Source organism: Patagioenas fasciata, chromosome 25 (genome assembly GCF_037038585.1).
Source record: "Patagioenas fasciata isolate bPatFas1 chromosome 25, bPatFas1.hap1, whole genome shotgun sequence".
Taxonomy (NCBI): Eukaryota; Metazoa; Chordata; class Aves; order Columbiformes; family Columbidae; genus Patagioenas; species Patagioenas fasciata.
The window spans coordinates 5310275-5331893 of record NC_092544.1 but is presented as its reverse complement, the minus strand read 5'-3'; the positions used below and the strand labels follow the sequence as shown (position 1 = coordinate 5331893).

General features: G+C 64.7%; 1 protein-coding gene and 1 long non-coding RNA gene across 5 annotated transcripts in view; both read left to right on the top strand.

Annotated features, from left to right (window-relative positions):
* Positions 1 to 21619, top strand: part of AHDC1 (AT-hook DNA binding motif containing 1) — a 53030-nt gene that overhangs the window by 16189 nt on the left and 15222 nt on the right. The window lies entirely within an intron of this gene.
* Positions 4723 to 7835, top strand: LOC139825631 (uncharacterized). Its single transcript, XR_011735825.1, has 2 exons — positions 4723 to 6461; positions 7320 to 7835. It is a non-coding gene; the product is annotated as an uncharacterized lncRNA (long non-coding RNA).

Below are 21619 nucleotides of genomic sequence, written 5' to 3'. Positions count from 1 at the left end.
GGCCACCCAGAGCCCCCCGGCACGGCACCACCGCCAGGTCCCGGCACCGCCGGCACCCTCCGCACCCCGCGGTGGGCGCGCAGGCTGCCTTTGTCTCCAGCGAGGGAAAAACATCAAGCGCAACACACAATTAATAAATAAATAGGGGAAAAAATTCCCCTGCCCACCCCATCCGTCGTCTGCCACGGGCATCGCCGCCGCGTGCTGGGAAGCGTGGTGCGGAGCGGCCGCGGCACCGCTCCAAGGTCGCCCTGACACGCGGCGGGAAGGTGTGCGCCGGGGCGGGATGTGGGTGCCGAGGGCAGAGCCGGGCAGGGCGGGCAGGAGGAGGTGCGGGCAGGAGGAGGTGCGGGCAGGAGGGAGGCGCTGGCCGCCTGCCCGCAGCCCGGACTCCTGGGTTCCTGCAGGAACAGGGTGGAGCGGGAGGAGGCCGGGGAGCTGGTGTCATCCTGGCCACAGTGGGGGGAAGCGTTTCCCTCGCCAGGAGGGTGGGGGGCTCCGCACAGAGAGCCGCTCCCCACCTGCCACTGTGCCTCAGTTTCCCCAGGTGGCGACTTGCCTGCAGAGCACCCTGGTGCTGGCAGCACAGCGCGGCACCCTGGTGAGATGGGGAGCCCTGGGTGCCCCTTGGCACCCCGTGCCATGGTGGGGGCAGCCACAGCCCCTCCTGTTCTCCACCTGCTGGCTTCGTCTCGCTTTCTCCGTTTCCTTCCGGAGCCTTTTTGTCTGTAATTTCTCTCGCCGGTGTGTGTGGCTGCGCCTGTGCACACGCCCATGGGGAGAGGAAACGCCACCGGTGCCGCGGCGTGCGCTGGACGGGACTTCCCGCCGCGGGCGCTTGGTCGCACCCCAACTGTGCAGCGAGTTGTGCCCGGTCTGGGGCCAGAGCCGGGCGCGGGGATGCTCCCAAACACCTCGCCCCGTCCGCCGCCCTCCCAGTGCTCTGCCCGCACCCTGCCGGGCCCCTCAGGACCCCGTCGGTCTGCTGGTTGTGCTTGGTAAGGAGCTCTGCCCTCAGCCTGTTTGCGTGGTAATCCTGCCATGGGCGGGGACGTTACGCCTGGGGACAGCTGTGGGGGCCCAGGGGCTGGCACCCCGCTTTTGGAGGTTGGGGTTTGCCTTGTTGCCGTGGGTTTTGAGGGAGAGGGTGATGGGGTGATGCCAGAGCCATGCTGGGGCTCGGGCTGGTGCTTGCGTTTGGTGGGACTGTGGCAAGTGTGCCCGCATCCTTCACCCGCATCCCTCCCTGCCTGCATCCCTCACCTGCATCCCTCCCTGCCCACATCCCTCCCTGCCCGCATCCTTCACCTGCATCCCTCCCTGCCCGCATCCCTCCCTGCCCGCATCCTTCACCTGCATCCCTCCCTGCCCACATCCCTCCCTGCCTGCATCCTTCACCTGCATCCCTCCCTGCCCACATCCCTCCCTGCCCGCATCCTTCACCTGCATCCCTCCCTGCCCACATCCCTCCCTGCCCGCATCCCTCACCTGCATCCCTCCCTGCCCGCGGTGCTGTCCTGGCAGTCTGCAGGCTCATGCAGGCAGCAGCAAGCGGGGACACGCAGGCAGCGTGCAGTGTCTGGTACAGGGACGTGGGACCTGGGCTTGGGGACAGGCTCGGATCCGGGGTCCCGTCCTGGCTTCCCCACAGCCCTGGGTCCCCGGGGGGCTCAGAGCAGGCTGGTGGATGCCGGGAGCTTGGCGGCTTTTTATGGTCTCAGAGGGCTCCATTAATTCTTTAAATATCCAGCCTTTCCAGGTGGGTTTTGTTGAAAATTAATTTCCGGAGCTATTTTAATTTTGCTGTATTTAATTTGCTGTTTATTTTAATTAATTAACGTCGGGAAAATCTCTTCTCCCGAGCATCCTGCAGCCGTCTGGGGTGGCTGCACCCAGGAGGCGAGAGCGAGGGGGTGTCACAGGCGCGAGGGGCAGCGGTGGGGAGGGCGCCCGGCCCCCGCGGTGCCCACCCGGCACCTGCACCGACCCGCCGGGCGAACGGGTGTCGGCACCCGCTGGGGCGGGCACGGGGAGCCGGCGAGCCGGGTCTCTTCCCTGCTCCGTCCCCAGCGCCGGGGCTCACCCCAGGGTTTGCAGCTCCAGGATGGGTGTTGCATCTCTTGGCTGGGAGGTGGCTCGGGTAGCGCTTGCCTTCACCTTCCTCCTCCTCCTCCTCCCACCGATGGCTGGGGCGCGGGGTCTGGCATCCCACAGGATGCAGCGTGCTGTGCCAAGCGGCACAATCCTGGTTTAAAAGCCCAGCACAGAGCTATTTCACCCCACGCTTGTGCAGAGGGATGCGGGGCTGAGCTCAACCTCGCGCCCCATCCCCGCATCCCCCCCAGTGCTCGATGCTGCAGCCCCGGGCTGGCCAGACCCTGCCAGAGGGTCCCTGGGGGGGAAAGTGGGTGAAGGGAGGGGCGGAAGAGATGGAGCTGCTTTCCTCCAGATCAAGGCCTCTGGTCTCTCGCATGTCTAGACGCTGCCACACACACCTAATGTGGTTCTTGGCAGGAGCCGCGGCCGCTCTCTCTCGAGGTTAATTGCTGCGCCGAGCTCTGCAGACAGATAGCCGGGCTCCGGCTGCCCCCGGGACACCAGCCTCGCCCAGCCCCTGCCTTGCCCGCAGCCCCCCGAGGATGCTCGAACCCCCCTGAGGGTGCTCAGACCTCCCCAAGGATGCTCAGATTCCCGCCGGGGTGGAGAAGCGGATGGGGGACGCAAAGGAGATGCTGCTGTGCCAAGCTGGGCAGTTTGGGGTGCAGCACTGAGCAATGAAGGGGGATCACCCGCTTTTGGGGAGCGGGAAGGAATGGAGGGGAGGAACTGGCAGTGCTTTGCTAGAGCAAGGGTGGAGGAGAGTTAAGGGCCTCTCCCCTGCTGTGGCGTCCTCCTACCCGCTCTTGGCGAGATAAGGGGGAGCACAGGGCGAGCCGGACAAAGGGAGAGCCTGGTCCAGCCTGCGTGGCCACATCCAGCCTCCGCAATGGGAACCGCAGAGAAAGGGACACGGTGGGGACTGGGGTGGGAAGAGCTGTCTCATCCTCCAGCCCAACATCTGGAGGAAAGCAGGGCTGGGGGTGGGGGACACCGGGGGGACGCAGGGGACACCTGGGGCTCGGCCGGGTCCAGACTCGCGGGGACAGGCTGGATGAGCCATTCCCAGCAGCCGCTCTTGCAAAGGAGCCCCGAGGTCTGTGTGACCCACAGGGAGCTCAGGGCATCCTGGCACCAGCACCTTCCCGGGAGCACGGCAAGAAAACGCTGCTGTAACATTGCGCTCGGAGCCTCCGGCACCGCCAGCCGTGTCCCTGCCTGGCTCCTTAGGAGAAAACCAGTTTCCCCATGGGCAAACCAGTGCCATGACCATGGGCAAATCTGTGTCATCAGTGAGGCAGGCGGTGCAGAGCAGGGGTGGGATCTGGTGCATCCCAAGGGGGATCACAGGGACATCCCCAAAGCACAACATCCCCTCTCCTCGCCTGTGGCCGGCGCTGGTGTTGGGGTCTGTGCTGGGTCTCATGTCCCGGGGACGTGTGAGGGTGAATCCCAGCGCTGGGACCTGCCCTGCACGGGGTCCCCGGGGAACTGGGCGAGGGTTTCGGTCCGAGCTGTGTTTTGGTTTGGGGTTTCGTCATGTTTTCATGGCAGGGAATTTCCGTTCCTAACCAAAGAAAAGAGAAAACAAAAAAAAAAAAAGAGAGAAAACCAAAGCTGAAAGAATCAACCCTGCATTGAATTTTTGCCAGAAAAATGGGATGTTTCCATTCTTGTTTTGGCTTTTGGCAGCCCCAAACTGCAGCCAATGGAGGAAAATGTGTGTGTGGAAATGCTGCTGGCCTCCTCCGCACCGTGCAATGGCTGTTTCAGGGCTGGGAGCTCCTGCCCCGCGACCTCGCTGGGGGGATTTTGGGTGCAGGGAAGACTTTTGGCATAAGGAAAAACACTTGCAGAGAGCGCGAGAAGCGTCGCAGACCCTCCCAGCTGTGCTGTCCCCCCGCGCCGCGCTCTGTGCAGAGGACATCGCCATGAGAACGGGGGCATCGAGCCGATGGCAGCGCGGCGGCCGCAAGGACACGGGCGGCACGCGGAGCGCGGGTCCCGCTCGTCCTTGCTGCGGGTCGCTCTGTCCTCCCCGCGGCTTTGGCTCTGGCGATGCCGCCCTACCCCCGCCACCCCGTGTACCCCCTCAGCTTTTGGGGGCCGCTCCGCGGGGCCGCGGTGCTGCGGTTGGGTGGGTATGGGAGAAGCAGCCACTGCAATGCTGAAATTAGGTTTGGTTTTTTTCCGCCCCCCCCTCCAGCCCATGCTGGGAAGAATTACAGTCGCCCAGGCATCTGTTCTGGCAGAGTTGAGCTAAAGAGCTTGTCCTGGGCTTGGCAAACCAGCCGGCGCAGCCGACAGCTCTTCCAAGGGCAGCCGTGGTGGATGCGGAGCGGCGGGTTGACATTGCAGAGAGAGGAGCCCTGCGCCGCAGGGACCGTCCCCATGTCCCTCTGCTCCTGCCTGAGGGTCCCGTGGGGAGGGGGCTCCAGGGTGCTGCAGACCCCCTTTCTGAATAGCAGTGTCCTCCAGCGGGGCTTTGTTCCGAGCGAGGAGGAGGGCGCCCAGTGCCAGCGCATCCCCAGCTCCTTGTCCTCGGGGGGGAGGACGGCTCGTGGCACCGGTGCTGGGGGGGCTGTGGGAGACCCATGGGAGGGGGTTGCAGAGCCCTGCAAGGGACCAGCACCAAACCAAAACCCATTAGCCACATCTCACATCTGCAACCTGGAGACATCCCTGAGTGTCTCCAAGCTGTGCAGCGTCCCCTTGTCACTGCCACCATGTCCTGCAGGGCGATGCGCACCTTGTGGCCACCCCACAGGTCCCGCTGTCCCCGTGGGTGGCGGTGGCACCAGGGGATGCCAGGGGCACAATGTGCCTGGCTGGGGTCTCGGCCGCCCCTCGTGCCTCCCGCAGCGGCACCGGCCCGATCCTGCCCAGGCCTGTGCGCGCAGCCACCGCGCGGGTAATTAGCAGTAAATCTCCGTCTGCGTCTTCGCTCATCAGCTGCCGGGAGCTGGGCTTGGCACGGCTGGCGGGGAGGCTGCTGGTTGAAGGCACCTTTGCAGCCGCCCTCCCGCCCGGTGCCGGGCACATCACCGTGTTGGTGCCGCAGACCCGGCACCGTGCACCGTGCCCCAAACCACCAACCGTCGAGGCTGGGGGAGCAGAATCGGTGCGGCTGGGCAGGGGGTGCTGCCGGAGCGCCGGGCTCGGAGCTGGAGCGTGTCAGGCACAGATGGGATCATTAGCGGTGGTAAAAATTATCCAGCCCCCTCCTAAAAACCCAGGCGCGGCAACCTGACCCCACGGGCTCTGGTGGCAGCAATTCCCACCGGAGCGGTGTCGGCGTTCGCTTCCCCAGCCGTTGCCGTCCATCCCGACTGGGACACAGGGACACGGTGACCCTTCATGTGCCACTGTGTCCCCATCGCCTGGTCCCCTCTTGCTCCTTCCCCCAGCCCCGGGGACGGGCACCCTGACCCCGCACCCATCCCGGCCCCGGTGCCGCCGGTGCTGGGCGAACCTTGTCCCCGCGGGTGCCCCCACCATCCCATCCCACGCACCCTGTGGGATTTCCTATTTCTCTCTTAATGCGCCCGAGCCTCCTGTTTGCTTTTTGAACTGCGGTAACCACAAGAGGGAAGTTTAGGAGCGGTACGAGCCCGGCTCCACCGGGAAGGGAGAGTCACCGCGACGCTGCCGGGGGCTCCGCCGGCGTGGTCCAGGGGCTGGTGGCGGCTGTGCTCTCCGTCCCCCTCTCCCTGCCCCTCATCCCCAGCCCCTTTTCTCATCCCAGCAGCGATTTCGGGGCGGGTTTGGCATCGCCGAAGGCACTCGGGGCCCCCCCAGCGCCGATCGATCGCTCTGCTCGCTCCTGCTCTCTTTTTTTTCTGTTTGTTTGCAGCCGCTTGAGGGCTCTTGTGATGAATCCAGCCTGGACAGATTTCAAGAACAGCTGAAACGCAGCCCGGGGTGGGGGTGGGAGTGGGAGGGCAGTGGGGCCGGCCAGCGCCAGAATGTAAAATGGTGCAGCGGGCAGAGCCGCCATGGCCGGACGGGCTCACGCGGGGTCCCGCGCGATGGCCGGAGAAGGACGGGGAGCGATGGCAGCAGCGCCCCAAAGCTCTGGGCTCTGCGGGGTTCAGCTGGGCTGAGGATGTGGGAGCGGGGGCTGCCGGGAGCTGGGCTGTGCTCCAAGCCAGCCCTCATTGTGCCGGCCAAGGGCTGGTCCGGCTGGGCTGGCACGGCCGGGGGTCGGGGTCGCACCTGCGAGGGCTCGGGGGGCGATGGCGCCTGCCCCGCCGCACCGGGTGCCGTCCATCCCCGAGCGGCCCTGGGGACCCCCCACCCGGCCTTCCACCGCTCTAAAATGGCGTCTTTGGGATCGAAAAGGAAGCCCTCCCAAAAACAGGAGGGTGAGCATCTCTGGGCACCCTCACCCCAGGGCTCCCGGCTTTGCCAGGGGAGTGATGGCAGCAAAGTGGGGGCGCACGGCTGCACCGGGGGGGCAGAAGCGGGGGTGCAGGAGCAGAAGCAGAGCCTGGGAGGAGATCTCGGTGCCAATGGGCGAGGCGGTGGTGCTGGAGCGGGTTGGGGTTTGCAACTGAGAGCCGCGGACGCGTGTGCGCGCGTGTGCGTACGGGTGTGCGTGCGGGTGTGCGTGCGGGCGGGAGGAATAATTAGTTCCTACTCTAGCACTTCTCACTCAAAGTGCTTTTTAAAAGCTTCCATTCATTAGTCTTCACGGCTCCCCCGAGGTGTTGTGTCCTGGTTCTCTGCCTCCCTCCAGCTCCCCACCTTCCCCAGAGCGATCGGGGATCCTGAGCCAGGGAAGGGGAGGGTGACACTGGGGCCGTGCAAAACCCAAGGACGTGGCAGTGGGGATTTGGGAGACTGTCCCGGTGTCCCCATGCCGGGGGCTGATGCAATGTCGTGGGTATCAGTGGAAAGTTCCCACCAAGGCTGAGCGGTGCCGGGTTCAGAGCACTGGGGCCGAGAACAGGATGGCAGGGAAGGATTTGGGTCTGGTGGTGCCGCCGCTGGCAGCTCCCGAAATGCCAGGGTGCCAGGGAGCAGCACAGCAGCGCCGGTTTAGGAATTACCCAGCGTGTCGCCAGGACAGAGGATGCTGGAGGGTGCCGGTGCCGCTCACCCCCAAACCCCAGCATTGCCACTGGGCGAGGAGGGGGTGCCGGGCTGTGCCCCCGGCGGGGCGCGGAGCGGGGGGTGCTGGCACGGGGCCTCCTCTGCAAACCCTAACCTTATTTTCCCAGGTCCGACGCCAGTTTCCATGGAAACAGCCGGGAGCAGAAACAGGGAACCAGAATCCAGAAACGCGAAGCCTCCAGCCTCCCATTCGCCTTCCTGGATTCCTGCTCCCCGCAGCCGCCCCGGGGTGCCAGCTGGGTGCTGGCCACAGGGCACCCACGCTGCTCCCAGCCTGTCGGGGTGCGGGGCGGGCCCACCTGGGCACCCCGCGGCGCTGGGGGGCACCCGTGGCCTCGCGGGCTGTGGCACCCATGCATGGCACACGGGGGTGTGCGCGGCACAGGGGGGTGTGCGCGGCGTGTGGCCGGGGGGCACTGCAGGCAGGGGGGAGCTGCGGGCAGGGGATAGCGCAGGCAGCACCGTGCACAGGCAAGTTCAGACAACATCTGCCCACATCTGTGCGTCTAGATGGTGCACGGGGTGGGTGTGTGGTGTCTATGCGCTTGTGCGTGGACACCTGTATAGGTAGAAGGGGAGGTTTATGCACAGTATGTATGAATAACATGTGGTCTGGATGTTCAGTGTGACTGGTGTGCGCTGGGAGGACCCCAATCCCACGGTGTTTCCCAGTCCTGTGTCTACCATGATGTCCCCATCGCCAGGACGTGGAGGGGACAAGGGACCCCAGCACCACACAGAGGTGCCCATGGGGACCTGGGTGCTGCACACAAGCTCAGGTGTGTGTCTGTTGGGGGGGACCCTGCTCACCCCCCTGGGCTGGGAGCCCCTGGACCGCCCTGGGCAGCTCATCCCTCCCAGCCAAAGCGGAGCCTCGTGGGCCACATTTGTGTCCCCAAGCTGTGCCGTGCTGTGTCGGTCCAGCCTGCGCCTTCCCCGCTGCCCACCAACCTGCACGCCTGTGCTCGCCTCGTACACGCGTGTGCAAGCCTCACCCATGGTGTGCGCAATGCTACGTTGTGTTGTAGGAGCTGGTGTCCGTGAGGTGGGACATCAGTGTCCCCTGGCTGGTGATGGGGATCACCCAGTGCCATCCCTGCACCGCCTGGCCCCATCCTCCCCGCAGCGTCTCCCCGCTCCCCGCTTGCACCGGGGCACAGCCGCTCACAGCCACTGTCCCCCACCCCTTTCTCTCGTCCCCACGCCGCACCCCGGGGGTGACAACAGCACCGCCACGACGCCTTTCCCCCCGCGGCACGCGGGGCGGCGGGCGCGGGCGTCGCCACCATTGCGCGCGCGCCGTAATGCATCATTTACAGACGGACAGGTATTAAGATACATTATGGATAACTCACAGAGAGAAGACGCTATTAATAATACAGACACATACAGAGGGAAGAAAGTGCACACTTGATTTCCATGTTGCTACCAGGAGTTGTGAGGCTGGCTCTGGCTGCCTCTTCCCACACGTGACTGCAACACAGTGGGTAGCTGACAGCCCAGAGAGCCTGGCTTGGGGCCAGGAAAAAAGCAGAAAACACAATGTCTGTGCATATCCTCTCTCTTAAAATAACACTCCAACACCGTCTGAGACGAATTAAAATAAGATCAGGAGCGGTTCTCGCGAAGAGAGGAAGACGAAGAGGGGAAAAAGCAGGCAGGGGAATGGCCGGGGCTGGGCGGCTTCAGACCCCGCCGGGGAGAGGAGGGGGTGTTTTCTGCGAGGGTTGGGAGTTGAAAATCAAAAAGGCTGAAGGAGAAAAGGGAGAAGCAAATCCCCACGGGGAGGGGAGCGATGCCGGCGGCGCTGGCTGTCCAGCACATGGCTGTCTGTCTGTCTGTCCTTTGGAGGGGAGCCGCGGCAGGGCGGGGGATGCGAGCGCAGGCTGCATGATGGAGAGCATCAGGAATTTCCTGCAGCTGAGGAACACACCAAATACCAGAACGCGAGAGCGAGCGGAGGAGAGCGGGGTGCCGGGAGGGAATGAGGCGGGGGGAGAGTGTGCAGAGCTTGAAATAACCCGTGGGGAGAGCAGCGAGCGCAGGGGGCAGCGGGCTGGGGGGAACCTGCTGCTTTGGAGCTTTTTCCACCTCTTTCCCTTTATTTTTTGGCTGCTTGTTTTGAAGGAGGTGCCCTGTGGTGCTGCCTGCGCCCACAGGCCCCTCTGCCCGCTCCCTGCCCGAGCTGGGCTTTGGCGTATTTTGGGGCTTTGGTGTATTTGGGGCTTTGGTGTATTTGGGACTTTGGTGTATTTGGGGCTTTGGTGTATTTGGGGCTTTGGTGTTTTTTGGAGGTTTTACATCTTTCCCCCGGTTGTCTGGCGCGGCGCTGGGGGACGTGGGGGTTGGTGGCAGTGGGGTGGGGGGTCCCACAGACCCCCTGCCTCCCCCACGGAGCCGGGAGCAGCCCGGAGAGCGGGCACATCCCTGCGGGACGGTGTCCCGGGAGCGCGGGGCCCGTCGGGGGGACCCGCCGTGGCAACCGCTGCCCGAGGAGCCGTGGCAGCGCCTCCCACACATGCGACGAGTTTGCCAGGCGGCGTTTTGGATGCGCTGCTGCTTCTCCCTGGGCCAGGCTGGGTTAAAACACAACAACCCCGAATCTCAAGGCAAGGGCTGGGAGCCCCTGAGGCTGGAGCTGCATCCAGGTGCAGCCCGACCTCTCCCTCCTCCGCGGCCACCCCCGGCTCCCCCTGCATCCAGCTCCTGGCTGCATCCAGCCCCGCTCCCCCGGGATGCTGGGGGGGCCGGAGGGGAGGGGAGATCAGAGGGGGCATCTTGCAGTGCCGGATCCAGGTAGCCAGAAGGTCGCACTGAAAATCTGGAAGTGGAGTTTGGAGCTCAGCAAAGCAGTGAAAATGCGTTTTGCTTTAGGGCAGAGAGGAAGAGGAGGAGGGAGAAAGATGCGGCAAAAGGAGCAGAAGGGAGAGGGGCTGTGCCTCCCCCGATTTTGGGGCGCTGGGTGTCCCCAGGTGGATGCTGCGCTGCAGGTGGGGCTCTACCGAGTGTCACAGCGAACCATGTCGGGGGCATTTGGGGGGGACCGAACAGGGACGAAGAGGAGGCAGCAGCCCCTGAGCGAGCGCTGGAGCTCGGCCAGGCGGTGCCAAAGGCTTTGCAGCCCCCCCTCGCCAGCTGCCTCCCGTTTCCACCGATTCCAGGCCGCCACATCCACACCATCCCGGGGCCAGCGGTGACCCACACCTGCCAGGGCCCCCCCGGGGATGGGGATGCTGAGAAAGGCCTGAGCTCATTAACAGGCTCCAGTCCCCCCAGCCCAGGGGGTCAGAGAGCAGCAGCCGCTTTGTGTGGGCTGGTGGCCCCTGCTGGCCCACTCGCTGGCCCCCACGAGTCATCCCGGATGTCCCCAGGGCTGGGGGTGCAGTGTCACTGCACAGGGATTGAGCCCCCAGGGGCTCCCAACACCCAGCGCTGCACCCCGCTGTGGTCTGCTCTCCCTCGCCCCCCAACCCAAGGCTCCCCCCCACTTTGGCCAGAGCATGTTGGGGGTGGGGGCAGACAGCCCTTGGGATGGGGACAGGGTGGGATTTCGCTCTGCAAACCCTCCCTGCAGATCGCAGGGTGTCCCCAGCTCCCCCTGCCCCCCCTGGCCCCCCGCTTCTCCCTTTGCTTGGGGGCTGGTGGGGGGAGCTGTAGGGGCCGTGGGCAATGGGGGGGCGGGTACTGGCTGGAGCGAGTCTGAACCTGGCATCTGTCGAATGTCACCTTAGCCAGACAGTCTGTGCTTCCCTGTCTCCATATCAACCGTTCTGCTCCAGCCACCTGCGGGGGGGTGGCAGGGAGGCCTTTGGGGAGGAGCAGAACTCGCCGCTCGCTCGCTGCAGCCCCCCCATTCTCCTCCCGGTTCACCCCGGGGTGCAAAGCCCGGCACTATAGACCCTGGCGCACACCCATGCTCCTCCAGCCACCTGGGATGCGCTGGAGAGACGTGGGGTGACCCCCGTGCTGCCGGCTCGCACAGCCCCAGATTGCATCATCTGGCTCCGCCGTGCCTCAGTTTCCGCGCGTGGTGCCTCAGTTTCCCCTCGCCACGGTGGGGCCCCTACCTGGGCCGGTGCCCCCGCGCCCGCCGGGCGCCTCGGCTCCCCGCTGAGCCCTGGTGCAGCTGCGGCGCAGGAGGCACACGGGGCTCGCTCCACCCCGGCCTTGGCGGCGAGGGCCTCTTGCAGCAGCTCTGCACATTTCCCCGGACTGTCCCTCTTCCCCGTGACCAGATGTTCTCACCCTCCTCCCCCAGGCAGGGTCCGGGCCACAGCCAGCTCGCCGCGGCGGTGCCGGGACGGACGCCCCTTGCCGCTGTCCCTCCTCCTGCCTCGCACCTGCATGGTGGCTGGGGACAGGGGATCAGTGGCCTGGTTCCCAGTGCTCCCCAGTGTCACCCCAGTTGTGGTGTTGTGACAACCCAAACACAGTGGGGAGCTGAGCCCGGCTGGGGCTCCTCCGTCCCACGTGTGCGTGGGCTGGTGTATTGGGACAGGAGTGTGTCACCAGGGCTTTGTGTTTGAGGGATGCTGGAGCACTTGCGGGATGCTGGAGCATTTGGGGGGGATGCTGGAGTGTTTCGGCTGGGGGTTCTGAAGCGTTGTGGAGGGGTTGCTGGAGCATTTAGGGATATGCTGGAGTATTTAGGGGGATACTGGAGTATTTAGGGAGATGCTGGATTATTTGATGTGGAGGCACTGGAGCACTAGGGAGGATGCAGGAGGATTGGAGGAGATGCTGGAACATTAGAGGTGCTGCTGGCGCATTTAGTGAGGTGCTTTAGCATTTGGGATGGGGGTGCTGGAGCATTGCGGGGGTTGCTGGAGCATTTGAGAGGTACTGGAGTATTTTGGGTGGTGGTGCTGGAGCACTGGAGGGGCGTCGCTGGAGCGTTTGGGAGATACTGGAGCATTTGGGGTGGCAGTGCTGGAGCATCGGGCGGATGCTGGAGTGTTTGGGGCAGGGGTGCTGGAGCACTGAGGGGGATGCTGGAGCATTTGCGGGATGCTCGGTGCTCCTTTGCAGTTTGCACCTGCCCCAGTGCCAGTGCGGCAGCAGAGCCGAATTCCCCGGCCGGTGGTGCCACGGGCGGTGAGGACAGAGCATGCGTGTGCACCCGTGTGGGTGCATGTGCAGCGGGTGCTCTGGACCACACAGGATGAGACATGGGGCCGCAGGGACCCCCAGCGCACCTCGGGAAGGTGGCAGACAGGGCCGGCCGGACAGACGGATGGGGACGGACACAACCCCCCGCTCCCTCCCCTCCCACCCCTGCGCAGCGGCTCCTGCGAGTGTGTAATTTCCCCACAGTGCCTAAACCAGGGACAGAAGTAAATTGACCTTTTAACCTGTTTTCCTACCAGGGGGATTATAGCCTGTTTCCTGTTAAATCTCTCCAAGAACTGGCTCCATCCTGCTCCTGGAGCACAGGGGACACCCCTCAAAGGGGAGACTTTAAATTCCCTCTCCATCCACCCCCAGCTTGTCTTTCTCACCCCAACCCATCTCCCCTCTCCCATCTCCACCACCATTCTTGGGGGTGCTTTCACCAACACCAGGAAAAAACCAACGTGGCAAATCGCTGGGAGGAAAAGAACCGAAGGCGGAGAGTGATAAATATTGAAAGGGTGGGATTTCGATGTAGGCTGCAACAGCTGTGCCGGTTACAGTGTCACACTATCTCTCCACAGGTTTACTGACCCATTTCCATTCACACGGCTGCCAGTATCTTAGCAACTGCAACAGTCCCCCAAGAACAGGCATATTGCCTGCTATTAGTGACTGCTGCAACTGTGTCAAGGTTAGCTCGCTCCCTCCAAGCCCTGCCAGGCTTGTTTTTCGCCCAAAGCCAGCACAGGCTGTTTGGTGATCTGTCCCCCGGCAACTGTCTTGGGCACTGGGTGTTCAGCCCTTCCAGAATAAAACGCTGGAGATGGAGTGGTGGGTGGTGGGATGGATGGGATGCAGGGTTGGGTGGCCTCAAGTTGCACCAGGGGAGGTTGAGGTTGGATTTAGGAGCAGTTTCTTCCCCAAAGGGCTGTGGGGCATTGGAACAGGCTGCCCAGGGCAGTGCTGGAGTCACCATCCCTGGAGGGTTGGACAGACAGACATGAGGTTCTCAGGACATGGGGCAGGGACGGGGCTGGGGAACAGGTGGACTTGATGATTTCAAGGGGCTTTGCCAACCAAAGTGATCGTGTGATTCTGTGGTGGGATGGATGGGGACGCAGAGATGGGTGATGGATGGATGGGGATGCAGGGCTGGATGCGCCCAGGCATGCTGCGGGGTGTTGGTGATGCCATGAGCGCATGGTGCATCCCCAAAACTGGGAGAGCTGTCAGCCAGCCGGGTGTCACCGTCACCCCTGCGCAGCGTTGAGCCCCGGGAAGTCACCCCGAGGTGGTCAGGGGCTGCACTGACCCCACCTGGGGTGGCACGAGCGGGGCCGACGTGGCAATATTGGGATGATGGAACGTGCAGAGCAGGGGAGCGGCACATCCCTAAAGCAGCCCATGTAGGGAGGGAAACCGAGGCACCGGCACCCGCCAGGCAGGCAGAGCACCCATCGCCCCTCTCCTGGGTGGGTGCTCTCCTTGCGGGGGTCTCGCAGCCGCCCTTCGGCTGCACCCCTGGGTGAGGAGCAACGAGGTGGGTGCTGGGGTGAGCAGGGTGCATCCTGACCCCCCCACCAGCCAGCCCCCCCGGCAGCGCTGCAGACAGCAGGCTCCGCACCAGCACGGCCACAGGGACGGCTGAGAGGGAAGCCACAAAAATGATTTAAGGGGCTGGCGGGATTGATTTATTAAGAACAATTAAAAGTGCTAAATACGCTTAGCTCAGCCAGACGCCGAGCAGGGAGCCTGGGGGGGAAGAGACCTGTCTGCTGGATCCGGAGGGCGAGGCTGGCAGCGGGGGGGGACCTGTGGTGCTTCACGGGGGGACAGGGTGACACTGGGCTGGGCTGGGGAAGGAGGGGGGTGCTGGGGCTTGGCTGAAAGGTGACAGATGGGGTAGAGGGCCCTGTTGCACCCAGGGTTGGGTTTGCAACCAGGGAGGTGTTTGCACCCAATAATGGGTTTGCATCGAGGGATGAATTTCTACCTGGAGCTTGGTTTGCACCCGGGGCTGCATTTACACCCAAGGATGAGTTCGCACCCGGGGCTGCATTTGCACCCGGGGATGGATTTGCACCCAGGGATGGATTTGCACCCAAGGATGTGTTTGCACCCAGGGATGTGTTTGCACCCAGCTGGAGGGCACATGGTGGGATGCTGGGGGACAGAAGGTCCCCAGGCAGTGCTGAAACTGGGCAGGGCGTTCCTGGAGCTGCTTAGGGCCAACTGCAGAGTGCCCAGTGTGACCAGTAAGCTGAACTGGGCAGGGTGTTCCTGCAGCCCTGTTGGGCAGTGCTGCCCTGGGAGCTCTGCAGGGCCCCAGCACCCGGCTCGGGGCTGGTGCTCACCAAGTCCTGGCATCGTGCCGGACCAGTCGTTGGGCAAAGGAGGGAAGCTTGGTAGCCATGGGTGCAACCCCTGGGACACCTTGCTGGGTGGTGGAGCAGAAATCGCGGAGCATTGTGACATCCACAAACCCGCGTCCTGCTCGGGAAATCCCAGCCGAAAGTCCTTGGGGGCTGGGAGAGTCCCCGGCCGTGTCCAGACCTGCCCAGCGCCGCTCCTCCCCGGGCCCGGGAGAGCTGCACCTGCGCAGCTTTGCTGGGGACCCCGGCGCTGTCACCTTGTGCATAGGCTCTGTTCGGTGTCCCCGCTGTGCTGGGATGCCGGGGGTGAGGGCAGCGGGCTGTGCCCTGTGCTCTCCCAGTCCCCGTGCCTCTTTGCACTGGGAGCACTGGTGCTGCACAGGATCTGTCCCATCCCCTGGGCTGTGCGCTGGGACAGCAGCTGGGGACAAGGGTGATGCTCAGGGACACCGGTGATGCTCAGGGACATGGGGGATGCTCAGGGACATGGGGGATGCTCAGGGACAGGGGGATGGGGAGCTATGCTGCCTTCCTCCCCTAGTCCCCTCCCTCCACCTCATCCCAGTGCTATCGGGGGGTTGCGTTTTTGGGTTCGGGTTCACACAAAGCAGCCGCCGTATCCCCCTGGTCACCCCACTTTGGGGCAGGATGCGCCTGTGTCCCCATCACCGCATGGGTCCCCATTCTGTGAGCTGCACTGGGTGGGCACCCCCTGCCTGGCTCGGGCGCTGTGTGCTCCCCAAACATCAATGTACAGGCCCCCGCCCTGGCGCCCAGAGAGGAGCCCCTGAGGTGCTGGGAAAAGTGCTGAATGGGAAGGAGAGGTCGGCGGGGTGGCTGCCGGGCGAGCGGAGCCGCAGGCTGTTCTGCTGACCCTGCGCCGGCTGCCCCGGCCCCCCCGCGCCCCCACCCGCTCCCGCCGACGTCAGCACTTCCCGGCAGCTCCCAGGTACAGGAGCCAGCGGGAGCGGGTAAAAACCATTGCTGCCTCTGCCCCGGCGCTGCCGCCTCCGCCAGCCACGGCAGAGCCTCCCGGGGCTGGGTGGGTGCTCGTGGCTCGGCCCTGAGCGTCACCACGGGGCCACGCGCCCCTTTCCCGTGGGGACGCAGCTGCGGAGAGGGCAGAGCATGGCACAGATGGGGTGGTGGCCATGGCGGGGGGTGCTCTGTCCCCTCCGCCTGTGTCCATAGCCCGCTGTGCTCACTGGGTGTCCCTGTGGGGACAGTGGCTGGGGATGGAGGTGACCAGGGATGGAGGTGACCGGGGATGGAGGTGACTGGGGACAGAGGTGACCGGGGATGGAGGTGACCAGGGACGGAGGTGACCAGGGACGGAGGTGAGCGGGGATGGAGGTGACATGGAATGGAGGTGACATGGGATGGAGGTGATGTGGGATGGAGGTGATGTGGGATGGAGGTGACCGGGGACGGAGCTGTCCCTGCCCCGGTGTACCTGGTACCGCCAGCATTTGCTCCGTGCTCCTGTTGGGCCAAGTGCTGTCACAAGCGCAGCCAAAGCCAGCACCCACGGGGCTGCCTGGGGTCACCCCACTGGCCGTGCTCACCAGCTGGGACACACTGGGGTCCCAGTAGCCGCTCTGGGGGAAGGTGGGTGTGGGACCACCAAGGTGACTGTGGGCCATGCAAGCAGGACGGTGGCAGAGGTGGGACTGACCCAGGGTGCTCAGCAGTGTGTCTGTGGGTGCCACCAGCCCCGCAGCGGGTCCCTGGGTGCCACCAGCCTCTGCATCACGCCCGCCGCTGGCTGCCCAAGGGTTAACGAGAGTTTGCTGCTCCTGCAGACAATTAGTGACATCTTTGCTGACAACGCCACACTGAGCCGCTCGCCGCCTCCCCCGGCAGCACCAGCCCGGCCGCCCCCGCGCGGCCCCCGCGCCACCGCCTGCTTCACCGCCCTGGCCTCGCCATCCTCACCTCGCCCCGCCGGCGTTTCGGCAGCAGCGGCGGCACAGCCGCAGTCCCGAGCGGAGCAGCCGGCTCCCCTCGCTGCCCTCTGACCCGCCGTTGCTGTGGAAACTGCATCCCACGTAGGATTATGGATTCCGCAGGCTCCAAACTCCCCTCCAAATCCAGACGGCCACTGGGGTCCCCCCCCGCCGCTGCCAGCCCCCTGCCCGCGCTGCCCTCCCGCGCCTGTTGTCCCCACCGGGGTGCAGGGCGGGTGCTGGGGGTGGTGGCAGCTGCGCTCCTGTGTCCCCTGGTTTGCTGGTGACATCGCCAAAGGTGCCACGGTGTCACCACAAGGCCGTGGGTGCCATGTCTGCTCCCCCATTCCTGAGCATCGTCTCCCCATGCGCCGCCATCTCTGCATCCTGGCAGGGTGGGGAGTGGTGAGGGGGGCCGGTGGGACCCCCTAACACCGATCAGCATCCAAAAGCACCCTGAGGAGCTGTGTCCACCCCAAGGACCCCTCCCCATGGGCACCCAACACCTCTGGGGCAGCAGCAGGACTTGGGCACCCACCAGAGCCCCCCGCATCCCCGGGGATGGGTGCTGTGGGTCCCCCAAGCCTGGGTGCCCGCACTGGGGGTATGGGGGGTGTGGGGGGGAGCGGAGCCAGTTTGGGGAGCTCTGGGGGTTGGGTTTGTGGCTCAGCATCTCTCCCTGCCACCCGGGGAGGTAGGAGCTGAATTAATCGCAATCAATTAGTGCTGCTTGCAGTCCCCGGCTTCCTCCCTGCACCAGCTTTGTGCTGTCGCACCCGGCAAGGGGGGCCCTGGTGGGTGTCCCCACAGCACCCGGGTGTCATTGGGGACCACGGCCCCTTTGGACCCCCCCAGGACGGAGATGAGAGACAAGTGGGGTGTCCCCCAGCCTGCATGGGCACCTGCAGCCACAGCAAACAACCCCACCATAAAACTGGGGTGTGGGGACGGGGAGGGGATGCCTGAACCCCTCGAAACCCCCTGTGGCAGGGCTGGCGCGGGGCGACGGGGGTCCCAGGGTGGGTGGCAGGATCCTGCAGTATACTGCAGCAAATGCCCTGCAAATCTGCAGCCGCCTGAATCCCACCTTCCTTTCCTTCCCCCGCAACGTGCTGCCCTGGGCTACAGCGAATCTATTGTGCGCTGGGCTGCAGCCAGCGCGAGCTGCAATACAGTAAATCCTGCTGCAGTATCCTGCGAGGGGACCGAGCCCAGCCGCAGCCGCGCGGCCGCCACACAAAGCCGGGGGTGCCCTGCGGGATGGGGTGCAGGGGACAGGGACATGGGTGGGTGGCGGGGACCTTCGGCTTCGATGGAGCCCCTGAGCGCGGTGCGAGTTTCAGCAGCGCCGTGACCTGTGGATCAGCCCTCACCCCCCCCCCAAATCATCACCGTGGGACAGAGGGATGCTGTCTGTCTGTCTGTGCCCCGAGTATGGGGTTGTCCCCAAGCCATGTCACCCCAATGGCCTTGGCGTGATGCAGGGGTTTGCATCTCGGCCCTCTCCCCCGTGCGTGGTGCAACGTCCCTTGTGCCTCAGTTTCCCCATCGCCGCAGGGCCCGCCAAGCACCTCGTCCCCCTCCCGCAAGTGGGCTCCAGCTCACATGAGCCCCGCTGCCCTTTGCCGAGGGATTTTGCTTGGATACTGTGATTATCATTCTTATTACTGTTATTATTATTATTATTATTGGGATGGTGGGGGGGCCGTGGGGCTCTGCCGGACCCGTCTTTGGAGAGCGAGGCATCCTTCAAAGGGAAGGCGCTCCGTCACCGCCCCACAGCAGCTGCGTTCTCCTCAATTAGAAGAGGTAATGAAGCAATTTATGGGCATCTACAAAGTGATGTGTGAGTGACAGGCTGTGTACGAGCCGCGCCGGGGCTCTGCCGGCAACTCGCGTTCTTCCAATTTTAATGGAAAGCTCCCCGGTGAGGGGGGAGAAAATATCTGTATCTATAGGTGTGTGTGCTCTGAGGATCGTATGTGGCTGGGCTGGCAATGCTGGTGGGTGTGGGGGGAGCTGGGAGCCCTGACCCCCATCCCTGGGGTGTCCGGCCCCCCAGGACACGCGGTGCCGCAGCCCGGCCCAGCGCGGCTGTAACCGGAGCCGGGAGGGCAGCTGGGTGGGAGCGGGGCACTGGGGCAGCGCAGGACGCCTGGGTCCTCTGGGAGAGTTGGCTGAAGCTCCCTGTTTCCATCCACACGCTGGGCACAGCCCGCCCTGCTCCCTGCCTCAGTTTCCCCACACGGACCCGTGTCCCCGCTCTGTATGGCTGCCGGACCGCGGGTGCTTTCCCTCTTCTCACACCTTCCTGCCGGGTGCCGGCGTTTTGGGGCCACCCCAGCCGCTCTGAGGGGGCGGTGGGTGCTGCACATCCCTGTGTGTGCGCACCTGTGTGCACCTGCATGTGCACCCACCTATGGGTGTTGTGTACCTGGATGCGCACCCGTGTGTGCACCCACCTGTGGGTGTTGTGTATCTGGGTGTGCACCCGCGTGTGCACCCACCTGTGGGTGTTGTGTACCTGGGTGTGCACCCGCATGTGCACCCACCTGTGGGTGTTGTGTACCTGGGTGTGCACCCGCGTGTGCACCCACGTGTGGGTGTTGTGTATCTGGGTGTGCACCCGCGTGTGCACCCACCTGTGGGTGTTGTGTACCTGGGTGTACACCCACGTGTGCACCCACCTGTGGGTGTTCTGTACCCATGTATGCACCCACCTATGGATGTTGTGTACCTGGGTGCGCACCCGCGTGTGCACCCACCTGTGGGTGTTGTGTACCTGGGTATGCATCTGCATGTGCACCCACCTATGGATGTTGTGTACCTGGGTGTGTAACCACGTGTGCACCCACTTGTGGGTGTTCTGTACCTATGTATGCACCCACCTGTGGGTGTTGTATACATGGGTGTGCACCCGTGTGTGCACCCACCTATGGGTGTTGTGTACCTGAGTATGCATCACATGTGCACCCACCTGTGGATGTTCTGTACCTGTGTGTGCACCTGCACCCATGTAGGTGTATGCATACACCTGCACCAATGCTTGGCTGTGTGGGTGCACCCACGTGTGCACAATCTTTCCCCTGTGGGTGCTGCCATGGGTGCACAATCCTCTCTTCGTGGGTGCACGCACATGTGCACAATCCTCCTCATGGGTGCACGCACGTGTGCACAATCCTCCCCTCCATGGGTGCTACCGCGTGTGCACAATCCTGTCTTTGCGGGTGCACCCACATGTGCACAATCCTCCCCGTGGGTGCACCTGTGTGTGCACAACCGCTCTGCGCACGTTCAGCGCTCGCACGCCGGCCCCCCCGCCTGTCAGCGGGCGCATCCCCTGTGTGTGGGTGCCGGGCTCCGTCCCCCTCCCCGCACCCTCTGCTCCGTCACGCCGGCGCTGGCATCGTCCCCAGCGGCTCCCACACCCGGCTGGGCCCCAGCCGGCCCTGCACCGCACTGCATCTCCCAGGAAACAGAATCCGCGGGCAGGAGTTTCCGCTCAACTCGTGTGCGCCTCCCGCAAAAAAATAAAGAAAAGAAAGAAATAAGAGAAAAAAAAAAGAAACACACCCCCCCCCCCCCCCGACACCAGCCCAGCCGTAAATCCTGCCCGGCCCATTCTGCTTTTCTTGTCTAGCCAGTTTCTAAAATTGGCCGAGGGAAGCAACTGGCTGCTCTCCCCCTGCCCGGACCCCCCGTTTCCCCCGGTGTCGGCACCGCAGGGTGCAGCGGTGATGCCGCGGGCTCAGCCGGTGCACCTGGACCCCGCTGGTGGGGCCGCGGGCGAGGGGCCGGAGCTGCTCCCCGGTGCGGGTGCTGCTGGGTGTCCCAGAGCCCCGTGGAGACGGGTCCGGTGTCCCCCGCATGCCAGCGGGTGCCTCTTTGCTGCCCCCCAGCCCCGGGGAGGGGGAGCGTGGCTGTGCCGAGTGAGCCTTCGGCACGGGCACGCGTCCATCTGGCGCCTTCCAAATGTTACTGGCCTCGCAGGATCCCGGCCCCGCTCGCGTTAACCCGCAGCTCACCGCGGCCTTGCAGCCGGCGGGGGGGATGAGCATCACCTCCGTGTCCCCCCAGCGGTCCCCCAGTGTGGGGCTGCGGAGTCACCCTCGGTGCCACAGGTTCCGGTTGGGGGCAGCGCGGGCAGGGGCCGGTGCCCCCGCCACACCGGGACGGGTGTTACATGACCCAGCGTGGCCGGCGCTGGGCAGGGACACACCGGGGCTGTGACTCATGCTGTGGCTATAACAGGGAGCCCAGAGCGGGAGGGGACGTGACCGTCTGCGCAGCCTCGCGCCTGCCGACGCTTTTTTCTGGGGGGGACACGCTCACCCCGTTGGGGCAAAGCACCCGGGAGCAGCCATCGTGTGGAGACGTGCGCGCAAAAATACCCGACGCCCCGAAAAGCACCCAGCACCCCAAGCTGGCGCCTCGAGGGAGGGGTGCTGGGGTGTGTGTGTGTCCCCCATCAGGGAGAGGGCAGGGGAGGGGGCCAGGCCGGCTGCTCGCCGCCCGCGCCGGCTCGGCGGGGCGGGGGAACAAAGCTGGCACCGAGAAAAGCAGCTAAATTTAGCCCGTTTCCCTGCGAGCTCTGAACTGCCGCTCTGGGCTCCAGCCGGCCGAGGTGCCACCGTCTCTGCCGTCCATCTGTCGAGCGGTTTCACCCCACTGCCAGCCCCGGCCCCCCCAGCCCCACTGCCACCTCCTGCCCCCCAGACAAAGAGGGGGGTCATGGACCTCTGGGGCCAAGGCGGCTGGGGGGGCAGAGGGGCTGTGTCTGCGCTGGGTGGTGCTGCTGGGGGGTTTGGGCATGGAGGGGAGCGTGTCCGCCCCGCAACTGTGCCCAGCCAGGCTTGTGATGGGGGGGAGAGTATGGGGAAATGGCTTCTTGCAGGGGAGGTGGTTGCAGGGGAAAATGGTCAGTGCAGGGGAGGTGGTTGTTGCAGGGGAGGTGGTTGTTGTAGGAGAGATGGTTGT